Consider the following 18,316-nt stretch of genomic DNA (forward strand, 5'->3'; position numbering starts at 1 on the left):
TGTCTTAAATCATGTTGTGAAGAGGAGGAAGAATGCCCCTTCCTGGGACTCTGACTATGTGACAGGCATTGTGCTAAGGGATTTGGGAACTTCATTTCTCTTATGCCTCATAGCAGTCCCAGGAGATAAATTTTCTGTTTGTCCTCATTTTTATAAACAGAAAAACTGACTGAAATGCTTAAAGCCACAGGTTAATAGTTGGTGGAGCTGGTATTTGAACCCTGGTCTTTTTAATTCAACGTCTACAAGCTTAACTCCCTGATCGAGTCTCTCCCTGACTCATTTGGGTCCCAAATGTTGCTTTCTTTGAAGATTCTAATTCTTGCAGGACTGGGCCAAGCAGGCAGATAAACAAGCAGAACATTAGTAAGTGGAGAGTCCCCAAGTCCACGTGGGGAGTTTCCACTGCAGAGTCCCCTGTCCTAGAGACCAGGCAGCTGGGGTCATCTGATCAACACAGGCACCATCTGATCAGTCATGTCACTGGCATCCTCCCCAGCCTGCCCTCCCCATCACTGTACTCTACTGAGCATCAGACATCAGTTCTTGGGATCTTGGGACTCAGCCAACTGTGACAAAGGAGGTAGGGCCATTGTCTGGGTAAAGAATAATAATTGCTCAAGAGGTTGCTAGGGCTTGAAAATGTCCATCCCCTCATCCTTGTCCTCCAGCTACACTAGATATGCAGCCTCACTAGATAAAACTGAGAAAAGAGGAACTGTTTTTATGGCCCTCCTTCTGTGTGTGCAATTCTGCACAGAACCCTTCCATCACTGTGCCTTTAAGCCTCTGCACTCATTGAACAGTAGGATGTCATGGAAAGAGTCTTGGAATGAGGACACAGAAGGTCTGGTTTATAAGAACTAAATACTCCAGAACTATTGTACAGCCTTGAGCCAGTCGCCTTTTCCCTTGGACCCGTATATCCAAGATCTGTCAAATACAGATGTGATTAACATGGTGCCCAGAGGTTTTATATTCAGGCTGGACCTGACTTGGGACCCCAACTTCAGTATTCTAGCTGTATGACATTCAGCCTGTCATTTGTCCTCTCCGAGTTTCAGCTTCATCATCTGAAGATGAAGATAATAATAAGACTGGGACTGTAGAGAGGACCATTCACTTCACAGGAGGCATCTGGCAAATGCTAATTACTAGTAGAATTATTATAATTCAATTCTGTCCACTGTGATCCTGAGTCTGGAAAAGCTTATAGTGGACATGTAGAAAAGGTTTAAAAAGAATAGAGGTAGAAAAAAAACCAATTTTTTTTAAATAAAAAGAAAATGGATGCAAACAGGTACTAGACTGATGAATGCAGAATACATTTAGCTACAACCTCAACAGCCTCAAACATGGAGGCTTACATAATACAGGGTTGAAGGTATTCTTCCAGAAGTCCAAAGATAAGCAGCCCTGGTCTGGTGCAGCTGCCCAATGACACCACCAGAAGTCTAGACTCTGCCTTTCTAGGCCATCCTCCTCAGAATGCCCTATGTCCTTTTGCTTAGCACATCATAGCCACGGAAAAGGAGTAAGGCGGGGTGGGGGGGTGGGGAGGAAGAACAATACCATTAGCTTTCTGAGGCTGCAAATCTTTATAGGAGGAGACTGCTTATCTTTCTTTTGCTGGTAGACTCAAATTGCCAACTTTTCAGGTAGCTGACCAACACACAACGTACACCATCAAGGCTCCTGGCCCATAGATATGTCGTTGTTGCTTTGTTAAGTGGCATCAGAGTGACTCCCACTCACAGCGTTTCCTGATCCTGTACCATCTTAACAACCTTCACTGTTTAAAGCCGTTATTGTGGTCACTATGATACTCTGTCTCGTTGAGGATCTTCCTCTCCCTGTCTGACTCTCTGCTTCTCCAAGCATGATGCTCTTTTCCAAAGACTGGTCTCTCCAGATAATATTCCCAAAGTATGTCAGATGACGTTTTACTCTCCTTGCATTTAAGGAGTACTCAGTGGTACTTCTTCCAAGACACTTGTTTATTCTTTTGCCAGTTCATGGTATATTCGATACACTTCACCAACACCATAATTCAAAACCACCACTTCTTCTTCAGTCTTCCTTATTCACTTTCCAACTTTTTCAAGCATATGAAGCAACTAAAAATACCATGGGTTGTATCGGGTGCACCTTAGTCTTTAAATTGACATCCTTGCTCTTCAATCATTTCAAAAGGTCACTGGAAGCAGATTTGTCCAATGCAATCCTTAACTGAATTTTTTACTGATTTCCCTGAATCTGACTGTGGATCCAAGTAAAATTAAATCCTTGATAATGCCACTTATCATGATGTTGCCTTGTTCAATCATGGGGATTTTTGTTTCTTAATGTTGAAGTGTAATTCACACTAAAGGCTCTAGTCTTTATTTTCTCTTACTTGTTATGTTTGAGTGGCAGTTTATGGGTTTTTGTTGGTTTTTAATTCAATCATTCATAGACGCTTTGTTTCATAACATTCATTCTAATTTATTAATGTAATTAATTTACTATAATATTTAAGGAAACTCTCTCTCTTCACTCAAGTTATCTATTTATTAGTTTTAACTCTCCTCTACCCCTCTTTTCGTCCTGGTTAATCCTCCAAGATTGATTCAATTTGTGTGTAAATTTCCTTAGCTTTTTATATTAGTGATTCTATACCATAATCATCCTTTTGTGACTTATTTATGTCACTCGGGATAATTTGTTCTAGCTGTGTCCATGTGGTGCACTATTTCATGAATTCTTGATCAGTTTTGTGTCTAACCATAGTTTATTTAGTCACTCCTTCATTGACAAACACTTGAGTGGTTTCCAACTCCTTGGAGTTGTAAATAATGTTGTAATCACCATGGTTGTGTTCATATCAGTTTGTACTTATTTCTTTGGAATACTTACCTAAGAGTAAATATTAGATGGGTCAAATGATATTTCTATTCCCAGCTTCCTAAGGAAGTGTAAAAGCTTTTTATAAAATCTTCTTAGTAAGTGCTCCACATCCTCTTCACCTTCAGCAAGCAAGGTGGTGTCATCTGCAAAATGCAGATGGTTGATGAGTTTTCTTCCTGTTGTGCTGCCACATTCTTCTTCATATGATCCAGTTGCTCAAATTATTTACCCAGCGTATATACTGAATAAGTATGGTGAGAGGATATAACTTTGAAACAGACATTACCTGATTTTAAACCATGCAGTATCCCTCTGTTCTGTTTGAATGAGTGTTTTTTGGTCCGTATACAGGTACAATTAAGTGTTCTGGGGTTGCCATTCACAATGTTATCCACAATTTATTATGATCCACACAGTTGAATTCCTTTGCATAGTAAGTAAAACACAAGCAAACGTCTTCCTGGTACTCTTTGCTTGCAGCCAAAAGCTATCAACCACCCCAAGAGGAAAAGATAGGCAATCTTCTGCTACGTCTCATAGCCTTGGAAACCTGACGGAGGGTTGCTTTAAGAAGTAATCAACTTGAAAGCATGCGAGTTCACGGATAGGGTCCAGGAATTGAAGGAGCACAGCACAGCAAGTCAGAACCAGGCGTTCCAGTTGCGCTCATCTTGGGTGCGAGGAAAGAATCAGAGACCCAGAGCAAGGCAGGAACATGTCCCAGGTCCTACAGCTGGTGACACTCAAGGATGAGCCAAAGGTTATCCCTCTGTTGTTCCCTCTGACTTCTTGTTAAATGACTAAAAAGGGAACAAAGTCACATAAGAGAAAGTTTGCCTTAATCGAAAGACCCCCCTCATTCTCTGGCGATGTGTGTACTGTGCTCAAAGAACTGAAAATTTAAGGGGCAAGAACTTGCAATTCCAAATGACTCTTCAGTTCTAATGCAAGAGCCCTCAAAAATCCTGAACTTTCCAGATATAATGGGACTGATTAGTCCTGCACATGGAATGTGCCTTCCTGCTTTAACACCTCGTTAATAATTTACCGTCATCCAATCATACTCAGTTTCTAAAAACACTTTCACACTTAACATCCTGTTCTCCTTTGATCCACCCTGCAATCTTCTGACATAGGTGTTTTTAGCCCTGAATAAGTCATGATTTTTTCCATTACAAGTAACTCCCAGTTTCCACTGATTTTAGAAAAAAAGAGTATTGACACCTAAAATGAAAATCTAAGGCTCGTTATTCTGGATTCAGGATTTAAGTCTCACTCTTTTCTGCTTATTGGTCCCCTTCTCAGCAGACACTCCTTGGGTGACATGGCAGCAGTCTCAGGCAGCTTAAGGCTGACACTGTCCTGGTGTCTTGATCCACTAAGAACATCTCTTTCCTGGCCATGCAAGGAAAGTTGTAACTGTTCTGGCTTAGCTCAAGCACTCATACCTGAACTAACTGGCATAGCTGGGAAGATGAAAACCCTGATTCTGATTGGCCAGTGCAAGACTGTGTGCGCACATGAATTGAGAATGGGGGAGGAATGTTCCCTGAAGAAGAAAAAAAAATGTGGGTGCTGTTGTTAAAACAAGAGAGAAGGAATGCAGAGCAGGCAGAAGCAACAGATATCCATCTCCTCACTTGACAGACAAGGAAGCCAAGACTCAGAGAGGCGGAGTGGCTTTCTTGAGCCCTCAGAGGCAAGGAGGAAGGGCAACTCTCTTGCCTTTGGCCCTGGACCTGGCTGGAGAGAAAATAAGAGGGTGTAGATGAGAGCTCCAGCACACCCACAGTCTAGCCTGCTTAGAACATCCCTAAGAAGACTGGAGAGGGAGGCTGAAATCCTGACGGCTTCTGCCCTGAACTCCTTTGTGTTTACTTCCATAGAAAGAGCTGTTCATGTTTGATGAGCAACCAAGGCACACTAGACACTACAGCACTTCTGGGCACTTCACGTGCACAATCTTCCTATGTTTTTCAGAGGTGGAAGCTAAGGCTCAGAGAGGGCAATTGGCTTGTCCAAGATCACACAGCCTTGGAACAGTAGGGTCAGGTCTCAATCCAGGTCGGAAAGTTTCCAAAATCAGTACTGTTCTCTTGAATATTTCTTAACAGAGTGCTCTTCTTCAGAGAGGATTAAAGTCAGGAAGTTTGGCTGTGTAATAGTAGGCCAAGTCGTGATAACCACCTAAAACTGTAATTCTGAATTCTCAACCCTATCACTCAGGAAACTCTGCCCCTGGATGAGAAATACAGTGCCATGTTGACCATGTCTAGTTTCTTTCTGTGAGTCGAGGAATTGACACAGAAAGCACTCAATAAATGTCTATCTGGATGAATATATGGCCCTTGAGTTACACAGAACCAAGTTCAAATTATAAGTCTAGAACTTTTCAGCTATATCACCTTGAGGATGTTACTTACTAGGCCTCAATATCTTCACTGTAAAATGAAAACAGTATTAGCACTACTCCCATAAGGCTGTTGTGAGGATTAAACGAGTTGATTTTTGTAAACTGCTCAGAACGTTGGCTGATATTTTGGTTATTTAGCGCCGCTACAACAGAGGGAACTCTGGTGGCGTAAGTCACAAGGTGCTGTACTGCTAACCCAAAGACCACACTCCTTTAGCAGTTCAAATCCACTAACAGCTCAGAGGGAGAAAGATGGTCAGTCTCCTCCTGTGTGATTTACAACCTAGGAAATCCAATGTTACATCAGTTAGGAGTTGATTCCAACTCAATGGGCCCCGCGTATGTGTGAGAGAGAGCTCTATCAGAGATACTCAACTGAGAAGTCGTAATGAACAGAGAACGTCATTCTCTTATAGAGGCTGGAAGTCCAAATTCCAGGTGCCACCTCTAAGGGAAGGCCAGGAATTCCTTGGAGATGTTACATGTCTGGCATTCTTTAGTATCAAGGAGCTTCTTCAAGCAGAGACTCAAATCCGCAAGATTCTCTCCACCCCTGGCATTTTTTCTTGGTGGCACTGAGAGCCTCTCCTCATTCACTTTCCCCCCTTTCTAATAAAACAAAAGTATTACAGGCCATACCCTAGGAAACTTCCTTGATATTGAATTAGGGCTGTGATGGGATTAAGGAATGTTGCTTTCCAACCTTATTCCTTTTACAACTAGTTGGTTTATATCAGATCATGGGGATGCTACGTAATTTCCAATTTATATCATTATATCCAGTGTTTCTAAGGGGAACACAATCCTATCATGATACTTAAGAAATACCACATCATATCACCTAAGCAGATATATGCACACCCATGTTTGTTGCTGCTTTGTTCGCAATAGCAAAGAGCTGGAAACAACCCAAGTGCCCATTAACAAACAAATAGATAGAGAAGCTCTGGTATATTCACACAATGGAATAGTGCATTGAAAAATAAGAACCTCATGAAATAGTATACCAAATGAGTGATCCTGGAGGACAGTATGCTGAGTGAAATATCTCAGTCACAAAAGGACAAATATCGCATAGGGTGACTATTGTAAAACGGGACTGACATCGGGGTTGAGGGAAGACAGAGAAGGAGGGGAGGAATGGTGTATACCACATTGAAACAGATGAGGGAGAGAACTGTTTAAAAGGGATATATGGTTGGGTATTATTGTCATGACATGAGTCCAGAATGAAGGTAGCATAGTGGAATGAACTTGGGGGGAGGGATTGCATAACAATGAACGAGTTTTTCTTTTCCTTTTCAAGGAGAAGGGTGATTTGGGGGGAGGAGGTGTGCAGGGAAGAAAGTGCAACAATGAATGAATGAATGAATGGAAATTCTAAGTCTCTGTAAACTTTCATTAAAACGAATTTTAAAAAAGGAAAAAATACATCAATTTTTGTTAAATAAATGAGTAAAAGAATCAATGAATGACTAGCATTTACAGTCACAGATACAAATAAAACTGGGAGTTTACAGATACTCTCCTTCTTGTCTTATCTCCCTACCACTGCATAAGGGATTATTACATTTTAACATGAGAAAACTGAGGCTCAAAGAAGTGAGGTGACAGGTTAGTAACTTCCAGTTGGTCAACTGCAGCTGCAGAATTTCAGACTCCGGCTTCCTTGCTCCTTCATTCTCCTAAGAAGAGGTGGGTAGGGGGAATTTTTAAGCAAAGAATGAATCAGTTAAGTGAAGAAGCTGTAAGGATCCCAACCTCTAAAAGAGCTCAGACAGGGAGAGGGTGCCCTGAACCCCTTAGCTGTGATTTGTTAGTCTCTCATTCATCCACCCTGAGCTTGTCATGGGCCAATTTAACCCTGTGTGTGTGTGTGTGTGTGTGTGTGTGTGTGTGTGTGTGTGTGTGTGTGTGAGACAAAGGCAGGAAGGTGGTACAGTCATCTGTCCAGGAGTATCCTTGCTGTTCTTTCTTATCTTGCTGTGGATTCTTTCTAGTCCATTTACCTATCCTACAAATATGACTCAGCGATTGTACTCCTAGGAATACACCTTGAGAAAATTAGAATTGAGACACAAATGGAGATTTGCACACCAATGTTCATAGTAGTGTTATTCACAGTCTCAAGAACAAGAAAACAGCCCAAATGTGTAACAACACACAAATGGTTTGAGAAATTGTGGTACATTCACACAATGGTATATTATGCAGCACTCGGGAACAATAATTTTAAAAAACATAGGAAATACTGGAGAGCATTATACTGAGTGAACTAACTCAGTCTGATAAGGAAAAATACTACATAAGACCATTATTGTAAAAATAGAAGGATAACTAGTAAAGTGTGTAGGAGATCCAAGGGGGAAGGGAAGGGAGGGGGAGGAGGGGCAGGGAAGAAATTGTGGGGTTGTAGAATTTGGTAAGCAGAGAGGAGATGAAGAAAATGGGAAAGATCCAGTGGAGATCTGAAAAGACAGGGTAATGGTGGACATAGCTCAATGGTGATTAATTTTATAAAATACAATGTATGGGAATGATTGTATAAAACACAATGAGAATGAATAAAAGTATGAAACACAATGTATGCAAATTTGTATGGAAACAAAATAGTTTTTTAAAAAATTAAATTAACAAACAAGTGTCCTCTACTGTCTGCACTGCAATCCCAAAGGCACGCAGTTCGAGGCCACCAGGTGCTCGGCGAGAAGGATGGGCAACCTCCCCTGTGCGATTAACTGCCTCTGAAAACCTGTCTGAGGGTCAGTTATGGGTCAGTTCCTACTCGACAGTACACCACAACCACAACAACTGGATAAATAGGCAACATTATGATGTTGTTGTTATGTTGTTATGTGCCATCGAGTCGTTTGCGACTCATAGCGACCCTATGTACAACAGCCATAAACCCCGCTCTATCCCATGTCAACCACACTGCCTCTAACACACCCATCCCGATTACCCCAGTCACTGAATCAATCCATCTCATAGAGGGTCTTCCCCTCTTGCGCCATCCCTCCACCCTCCCAAGCATGATGTCCCTCTGCAAGGACCTGTCCCTCCTTGCAACATGTCCAAAGTATGTCAGACAAAGCCTCAGAATCCTTGACTCCAAGAATAGATGGAGAGAAAAAAAATGAAGTTGTCAGTTACTTCATTTTGCTTGGGTCCACGATTAACACCATAGGTGTAGCAGTCAAGACATCAAAAGATGTGTTGCAATGGGAAGATCATGCTGTCAAGGACTTCCTTAAAGTGCAAAAGAACAAGAGTGTCAGCTCAAAGCCTAAGAGGCACCTAATGCAAGACATGATATTTCTAACAGCTTTATATGCATCTGAAAGTTGGGAAATTGATAAAGAAGACTGAATAATCAATGCTGGAGAATATTGACTATGCCATGGGCTGCCAAGAGGACAAACAAGTCTATCTCGGAGGAAGCACAGCCAGAGAGCTCTTTAGAGGCAAGGATGGTGAAATGGTGAAACTTGGTCAGATAGTCTTTGAGTATGCTGCCAGGAGGAGCCAGTCCTTGGGAAAAGACATTATTCTGGAGAAGGGAGAGGATCAGAAAAGAGAGGAAGATCCTCATGAGATAGATTGACATAGTGACTATAACAGTGGACTTGAACATGGCAGAGATCACGATAATGGCGAAGGGTAGGGCAAGATGCAGATCTGTTGTTCTTCTATGAGCCTTAGACAACTCAATGGCACCTAACAACAACAACAAACAAAAAAAACACCAAAAAAAACCCCAACCACCAAACCCAAATCTTTATAAGATAGTATCTTGGTCAACATCTAGACGAATTGCTAGAGAACTCTGCTGAAGAAACTCCCAGAGAGGTGAGTTGCTACAATTGTTGTTATTGTGTGCCAGCAAGTTAGAACTAACTCTTGACTGAGGCTCCAGTGGGTTTTCAGAGGCAATAAATCACATGAGAGTCTGCCTGTCTTTTTACTGTGGAGCTGATGGTGGGTTCAAACTGCATGCCTTTTGATTGGCAGTACAATTCTTTACTCACTAGGTCATCAGGTAAGTTGTTGAGGAATAGAAAATGAAGGAACGAGGCAGTGCTGGAAACCTCCTCTCTTGAGGCTACTCCCCCTAATCTTTAAAATTATTCCAATTCCCAAATGCTGAAGATTAATAAACCAAAACCTGGACCTGCTATCTCCCTGAAGCTATGGGTTCCATGAAGCAGGCTTGATCAACATGATGTATCTGGAATCCTTAGTCTTCATCTTCTCACCTCATCTCCTATCTTTCTACCTACCCTGTCTTTTTGTTCCCAAACCCCAATCTATTTTGACTCTCAACTTTACTTCTCCTATACATCCCTACTCTAGTTCCTCACCTCCTTTGTTCATCTAAGACCTTTAGGGATTTTATTTATTCTCTTGGCAGAAAAGAAACAGTATGAACTTTAGAAACACACCTGAGTTTACATCACAGCTAAGTGATGTACACTAGCTAAGAGCTCTAGATGACTAAAGTTTCTTCACTTTAAAATAGAAGGTTTTTATCAAATTTTAATAAAATTATATATGTGAAAATACTTGGCTGGTAGGTGCTTAATAATGACTGCCTTTCTTTTCTTTCAAAAGCTATCACTGAAGAATTTGGTTTAAAAGATTGAGTAGAGACATTAAGTAGAGATTGAGTAGTCTTCTCCATCCTCATTCTCCTTAGAAAACTGCCAGGATTTCACCTAAACAGAGCTCTTTCCTTACAGACTAAAGATACTATAGAACAGTATTTCTCAACTAGGACCTCATCTCAGATTGAGAGATATTTAAAAATCACCTTAAAGGGTTTTGTTTTATTTTTCAAATTATACATGGATATGCACAATATTATTCTAGTGTTCCCTTTTTCGTATGCCAAAATGTAAATTGTATACTCTGTTACCAGAAGGATGTTGTTGTTGTTGTTGTTGTTGTTATTGTTGTGTGCCATCAAGTCTACTCCCGCTCATAAGTACCCTATGCACAATAGCTCTGAACCCTGCTCTATCCTGATCCAAACTCACTGCCTCTGACACACTTATTCTCATTACCCCAGTTATTGTGTTAATAATCCATCTCATCTGGGGTCCTGAGCTGTCCCCTCCACTCTTCCAACCATGATATCCTACTCCAAAGACTGGTCTTTTCTGGCAACATGCCCAAAGTATGTGAGACAGAGTAACTAAAGAGGATAAAATGGTAAATGGTGGCACAAGGCCTTGAGCATCTCTCTGAAAGGGCCAGAGGGAATAAGATTAGCACAGACCCTCACTGCCCCAGACTAGAAAGCAGCTAATGAGCCTGTAGCCGAGCCCCACGGAGCTGATGTAGTCACACCAACAGCAAGAGGTTCATTTATTCATTGTGGCTCACAGACTCACAGCTGTGGTACTGAGAATGGGGTTTATTAGGGAAGTAAGTTGGAGAGTGGGGGAAGCAAAGAATATCATCCAAGTCCAGGTTTTAGCCCAAGTTCCAATGCATAATCCCTCAATTAATCCAGACTCTGGTTTCAATTCTACAGTCTAATCCAAATCATCCAGCAAGGTTTGCCTCAAACTTTTCTAAATCAGCTTCTTCTTTAAGCATCTGTCAAGAACAACAAAAACTTTTAAATGTGGTCTTTATCTCAGGACTCCTCTGATTACACTTTGCCGCAGTTTCTCCAAAGCAATGCCACAGTCTCTCTACCACTATCACCAGGGTCTTGTTCTCACCAGGGTCTTATTCCACTTTCCCTCAAGTTTTGTTGCTATATGTCTTGCTTGCGTCAAGTCTTGCTGCTCTTTGTAGGAAGTATTCTTCCCCTTATCCTAGTTCCACAATGAATGCAAGCCCATTTTTCCTCCATTCAGTTGACTCAAGTTTGGCTTAATTTACCTCATCTCATACCAATTCAACACAATTATACTATACCTAAATCAAACTGTTGCTGTTGTGTGTCATCAAATTGCCTGCAACCCTATGTACAGCAGCTCTGAACCCTGCCCTGTCCTGAGCCAGTCTTACTAATTCCGACACACCAACCCCCATTGCCCCAGTCACTGTATCAATTCATCTCATCCAGGGTCTTCCTCTCCTGCACTGTCCCTCCACCCTTCCAATCATGATGTCCTTCTCCCAGCCACGTGCCTAAAATATGTGAGACAGAACTTCATAATCCTAGCCTCCAAGGAGAAATGTGGCTTCAACCTCTCCAAAGCAGACCAAATTAACTAGATTCAACTCAAGCCCATATAATTAAACCCATTCCTGCTCTGCTCAGTCCTTATCCCTTTGAATCTCCTCTTTCAGCACTAAATATCTGCCTCTCCAAACCCCTGCAACCAGGTCTCCTATCTTTCATTCCCTGAATAGTGGCACATGGAGTTAATACCTGATATAAATAAAGACGGGAACATTTCTATTTGAACTTTCCACCTCTTTGCTCTTCTCCCAACCTTGACCATATCCTCCTAGAGGAAATAGTTTTCACTCAGCCATGACTCTACACCAACCATCCTTACCCTTTCACAAAATCCTAAGGACGTAAAAGTTCAGAGATCTCAAGATTGTGAGGGACCTCAGCTCTAACAAACAGCCAGCGAGGTGAAGTCTGGAGGAAATTTAGATTGGGGGCCATGGAGGGTTCCAGTTACAGAAGAAATTTGATGAACAAAAAAGAGACCACCATATCCCAGCATGTTTAGTCCCCAGAGAAGAGAATTTACTGTCCCTGTCTTTTCTGCTCTATTTTCTGAGCTGTTCTGTAAAGCCTTGTCATTTTTCTGTCTTTATCTCTCGGGTTTTGTCTCCATATCTCTGCTTCTATCTCTGTCTCTATCTTTGCCTCTGACTGCATATAGACATATTTTTTCATCTCTGTCTCAGAGGCTCTGTCCCTTCCTGTCTCAGTATCTCTTTGTTGCTATCTCCCTCTTCCTCTTCCTCTGTCTCTAGCAAAATCCGTTTAATATCCTAAGTTTTGCTTAAGTTGTTTCTCCTTGATAAAATATGCCAGCTATACTTCACCCCCTCCATCCTTTCTGTGCTGAGGAAATGACAGGTCGCCCAGACTGCCTGGGAACCTCTTTCATGTTTTTGAACAAGGTTTAAGGCCTCTTGGGCCTCTTTACCAACTCAGGAAATCAGAATTAAATGCACTAGGGATAACATAATCTGTAATGTGTTACATTGCTTACCAAAAGACCTGTCTTCTCTATTGGTACAAAATCCACCAGCACCTTCTCTGGAGAAAGATGGGCGGTCTCCTTCCATTAAGATTTGCAGCTTTGGAAATGCGATGGATGGTCACTTTTTTAGTTGAAATTGACGTGATGGCAGGGAGTTTGTGTTTTTGAAGGACAGAAAGGAATTTGTGTCAATCGTCCCGTTTTGTGGATGGAAAAACTGAGGGTTAGAGATCAGAAGGGGTTTGGCAGGTCATTTAGATTTAGCAGATTGAGCGTGAGGTCTTCCTGACTCTGGAGACTCCAACTCTGAACCCAGAATAAGGAGGTCTTTGTGCTACGTTGGCTGAGAAGTAGCTGAAAGAACAGTTAAGAGCTGCCCCCACACCATCCCCTTGCCATCTCCATGAACTGAGCCAGCATCTGCTTCTTTCTCTTTCTTCATAAAATAGAGACAAGAAAGATTCTACGTGCTCAGCCACCATGAATCCTTACTGTGACCCTCTCTACCTCTTGAAGTTAGGTCTCTCAAGGCCTCAAGAAAGCTAAGCCCTCATGGGTCCTAGGGGAGAGGAGGACACAGCAGACACTGCTACCTGTGAGGAACTGGGTTTGCATTTTGGCCAGACTGAATCCTGACTCTGCTCCCTGAATCTTGGCCTTGGGCCCCTGCCCAGCGAGGCCTCAAGATTGTCCTAAAGAAGAAGCCTTTCAGCTGAGGGCCAGGACTGCATTCTTCCCTGGCTCCACCCACCACCAGCCTCCAGGTCAGTCCGAGCACCAGCTGGAACCAGTGCCAGAGGAAGGGGAGGGTCAGAGCCAGGCGAGGGCAGAGAAAGGACCTCGCAAGTATTCTGGCCAGCCCCCTTCTCTGGCTGCCGCACCCCAGGGAGGTTCTAGCTATTTCTTCTTAAAGCTCTGACTGCTGAAAAAACCTAGCTATGCCCCTCCTGCTGTGGAGATGCCTCCCTCAGCAGCTCTCAGAGTTCCAGGGTAGGCGCCAACCCTGGCCTTCCTCAGAGCTCTGGAGTGTCTGAAAATAGAAAAGGAGAAGAGAAGACTGTGTTCTGAGTGGTAGGCAGAGGAGAAGCTGGGACAGGGGAGGGGAGGAACTGGGATCTAGACCAAGAGTCAGACATCACCAGAACTCAGCCTGGCCTGACCTCTCCTCCCCTCTCCCGGGAGTACAACTGGGGGGCTTTTCTAAGCCCATTGCTTTCTGCCCTCCTGTGGATCAGGTTTCTAGTCACAGGGTCCAAAATCCCAATGCACAGATCAGGAGACTGAGGCCAACAGGTGGACAGACACACAGCAGAGCAGAAGCTGAATCCCATGCTCACCACCACCAGACCCAAGCCCCCTCCCAGCAGGGACTCAGGGTGGCCTTCCTTTTGGTCCTGAGCACACCTCATCTCCCTGATAGGCTAATTCTCCAGACCCCTGAGGGCTCTCCTTCCAAGCATCTTCAAGCTCAGCCTGAGAACCAGCAGGAACCCTGAATCTAAGAGACCCCGGGAAGGTCACGACCTCTTTACCTCCTTCCACTGCTCTCCCGCTGACCTCTGTCTGCACAGACTCCAAGGGCTTGGTGTCAGCCAGTGAGTTGTCCCATACTGTCACCCACTCTACTACGTCCCCCTCCAGACCATATGGAACCCTTAGTAATGCTTATTATTGTTATTCTTTGTAATCATAGAATCATTGTTATTGTTGTTCGATGCTTGTCAAGCTGGCACAGACTCACAGCCGCCCTTCCTATGAGAGCCCCCTGCCCCATCCAGCGCCTTCTTCACAGTCTCTGCTGTGCTTCAGCCAGATGTCACCGTCACCGCGTCAGTCCATCTCATCAACAGCCTTCCTCTCTTTTGCTGACCTTCTGCTTTGCCCAGACTTCTCCAGGAACGGGCGCCTCTGGACAACATGCCCGAAGTGTGTGAGACAATCTCACATCACCATCCTTGCTTCTAAGGAGCACTCTAAACATAGTTGGAAATGGCTCAGATCATAATATTGCTTAGGTTGTATGAGTACTCATTTTTGCAAAATCATTTTATAGTAACATTATTAGTTGCAAACTCTATATCGAACTGAGCAGAAGTCTATTTTTCTGCCTTCTTTTCCTTTACTTACTACTTTCTTCTCAGAATAAAGCTATTGATACAGAGCCACATATTAATTACCACCATGGTGTAACCAAAACACCAGAAAATTTGACAAAATCAACAACTTTTAAAACATCAACAGCAATGAAAACAACGGAGTGTGTTGGTGATGGATGTGGACTAAACCACGTGATTTGAAGAATCATTGTAACTGATTGATGATGACAGCTCTGATCCCAACTTGAACTTTACAAAGTTCAAAAAGTAAATTAGCACCACTTTACTAGAGCTGGGGTTGGGGAGGGGAGGGGAAGTTTATAACAAATAATCCATTTCTGGTGAGATACTGCACGAACATTTTCCAGACGGTCATTGTGGTGTCACCACTAAGACAGTGTCACTCAGTGTGCCTTGCACCCCATCCTCCCCCACTCCCTCCACCACACACTCCACTTGTGAGGCCAGTGGCTGGCTCTTCCTTCCCTTTTCCCCAGCGCCCTTCTCCCCAGCCAAGGAGGTCCAGCGGAGGTGCGGGCAGATGGAGGGGTGCTCGCAGGTCTGTCTCCCTCACAACTCAGCCCATGCATGAACTTCAAGACAACCATCCCTGTAGCCCACAGGCACACCTAACCAGACTGGGGTCTTCACCCCACACAACTAGACAACCTTCATTCTTGGAAGGTCCTTAGCACGTGAAACTGAAAACAGTTTCCCAGGCGTTGGTTCTGCTTCTTCCTCTGAAGCCCCACAGCTCACGTGGATCCCTCTACCAGGGACCCCTCATATCGTGACAGGCACATCGTGGTTGTGCTTTCTGACAGCTCTGGAGGCAAGAGGACCTGAGCAGGATTCCCGCATCAGCACTTAGGGGCTGAGAGACCTTAACCAAGTCACTTTGCCTCTTTAAAGTGCAAGGCCCTTTCACCTAAAATATAGATAATTATAAATTATGTGTGCATATATGTAGGGCACATTAGTAGCTTAGTGGCAAGGAGTTGCAGTGCTAAGCCAAAGGCATGTGGTTTGAATCCACCAGCTGTTCTGCAGGAGAAAGATAGGCAATCTCCTTCCATGCAATTTCCAGCCTCTGAAAACCTATTAGAAGGTCAACTGAGTTGGTTCTGACTAATGGTACATAAAAACAATATAGACAGACAGACAGATAAATAATTATGTAGAGAGCAAGAGTGAGAGAGAGAGAGAAGGGGAGATATGTACTTGGCCAATACCTGGCTTTTAATTAATATTATAAATTGTTGTTATTATTAAGTGGAAGAAATGTCCCAGCTGTGGCCCTTTATGAGCTGTACACTGTCTACTTTCAGATCCTTTCTCTCACTGTAAATCTTGTTTTTTTAAGTTCTGCCTTGTCATGGAGTGTCTAAAGTTCTAGTTAACTACCAATTCCCCAGCACCTTCAGAGACGTGAGGAAGAAGATGGAGCCTTCTCTGCTCTGAAAGTGCTCACTGCCGCCACCACCACCCCGATGGAATAAAGAAGCACTGACCAACGGCCAGGGACCTCACCAGATAAGTCCTAAGATGCTCACAAAGGAGCCACATGTAGGGAACTGAAAAGATTTTGAGCACCTCCCTAGAGGGAAGGCTTTCTTAGCAGAGAGACCAGCATGTGCAAAGGCCTGCAGACAGAGAATTCCCTGTTGGAGGTACTGCAACAGGTAAAGCACATAACAGTGAGTATTTAAACAGCACTTGCTGCCTGCCAGGCCAGGCTCTGGACACTTCATACAGGATGATTCGTCTAATCCTCACAGCAATCCTCTGAAAAAGCTACTGTCATTGTCTGCTCTGTTTTTCAGAATAAGAAACTGGGTCAAGTAACTTGCCATACTTAGAGTTTGAAAGCTAGCAGGTTTTCATACGTAACCAGTATGCTATGCCGCCTGACTAGGAGAGGCAGAAGGGATACCTGGCAGACAGTTCCTAGACAACTTCTCCAGTAAAGAGTCCAAGATTTGTCCCGAGGACAGTGGAGATCCACTGATATTTCCAAGCAAGAAGTAATGTGGCCATTTGTGGGTTTTGGAAATGTCACTCTTAGGTGGTTCCCTAAAGAGTAGATTGTAGGAAGGTCAGAAGAGGGAGAAGATGGAATATGAGGCTGCTACGGCAGGCCTGATTCAAGCCATGGTCTTTTCTGTTACTTCCTGTGCATTTGAATGTAGAGCAATGTATAAAAGTGACAGAAAAAGAATCAGTATCTTGGAGTCGTGATGTTGGAGAAGAGTATTGACTGTCAAGAGAACATACAGGTCCACCCCAGAGAAAGTGAGACCAAGATTCTCCTTGGAGGTAAAGATAGTAAAACTTTGTCTCACATTCTTTGGGCATGTTGTTAGGAGGGGCTAGTCCTTGGAGGAAACCATGCTCAGAAAGATGGAGGGTCAGTGAAAAAGAACAACACCCTCAACCAGATGGATTGACACAGTGATTTTAACAAGCTCGAGTGTGTTTGAGATGGTTGAGAATGGCACAGAATAGGGCAGGGTTCAGATTCATTGTTCATAGTAGGGTCACTATGAATAAATAGCAGCTAACTCAACAGCAGATAACAAACGCAGATCATGCAAATTCAAAGACAAGCCTGGGCCAAAGCCATGGTTGTGGGACAGATCTGCCAACAAGATATACTTGACAGGACTTAGAGACAGATTGAGCAACTTATGGGCCATAAAGAGGCAGGGCCAGGGTCACAGAGGGAACCCAGGTAAAACCCACATTTCCACCTTACACCATTAGGGTTCTAAATCTCTAAGATAGAAAAAGAGAAAAGAGGTTTGAGATAGGCAATACCATTACTGATTCCAAAAAGTCCAGTGTCTTAGAACAGGGTTGCCCGGCTCCAAGACAGAATCCGGCCTGTGGACCAGAAATAACCAAGTTAGTTAGTGCGGCTGAATCAACGCCTGGAAGTGACAAACTCGCATACCTCAGAATGGCCACCAGGTGGCAGCATAGGCCCCTTTATCGAGGCTGCACCGGCGGCTGAAGAATGGAGTGCCTCTCTGCTTGGGATGAATGGGAGTGAGAAGACTCTGATGATCGTGCTCAGAGGTTCCAGCTAGCCTGCTGAGAGTTCCTGCAAGGCAGTCAAAAAAAACACTGATCTAAGAGACAGGACTTCTGGTTCTGGATGCTGCCTATGATCCCTGCATGAGACTCTGTGAGAGGAGACGCAGGGGAAAGCCCTGTACTGATGCCAGAGTCTGGAGAGGGACCTAGTAGTAAGAAGCTGCGCTACAATCCCAAAGACGCGTGATTTAAATCCATCAGCTGCTCTAGGGATGAAAGATGGGCAATCTCCTCCCGTGCGATTTAGTGCCTCTGAACCCCTCTGGAGGATCAGCCATGGGTCCGTTCTGACTCAAATACACACAATAACTGGCATCCTAAAGAGCCTGATGCCATGGCTCGTTCTGTACAGATTCACAGCCTCGGAAACCCTGCAGATGGTGGCCAGGAGTCCAAATCAGCTCAACGGCGTGAGAGTTTGGGATGACTTCCCACCTCCTCCACGTGCGGCTTCCAAACAAGCAAAAGAGTTATGCTGATCCACTCTAGCTGGAGTTGAGGCTGAGTTGGCACAGGTTGGCAGTTTGAAGCCATTTGGAAGCAGGTGGAAGAAAGGCCTGGCAATGTGCCAAAAAAAAGATTGTTGTTATTGTGTGCTACAGAGTAAGCACCGAACCATAGTTGAAACCTCCAGCAGATTT

Source organism: Elephantulus edwardii, unplaced genomic scaffold (assembly GCF_000299155.1).
Source record: "Elephantulus edwardii isolate Elephantulus edwardi_28Jun2011 unplaced genomic scaffold, EleEdw1.0 scaffold00092, whole genome shotgun sequence".
In the NCBI taxonomy this organism is placed as follows: Eukaryota; Metazoa; Chordata; class Mammalia; order Macroscelidea; family Macroscelididae; genus Elephantulus; species Elephantulus edwardii.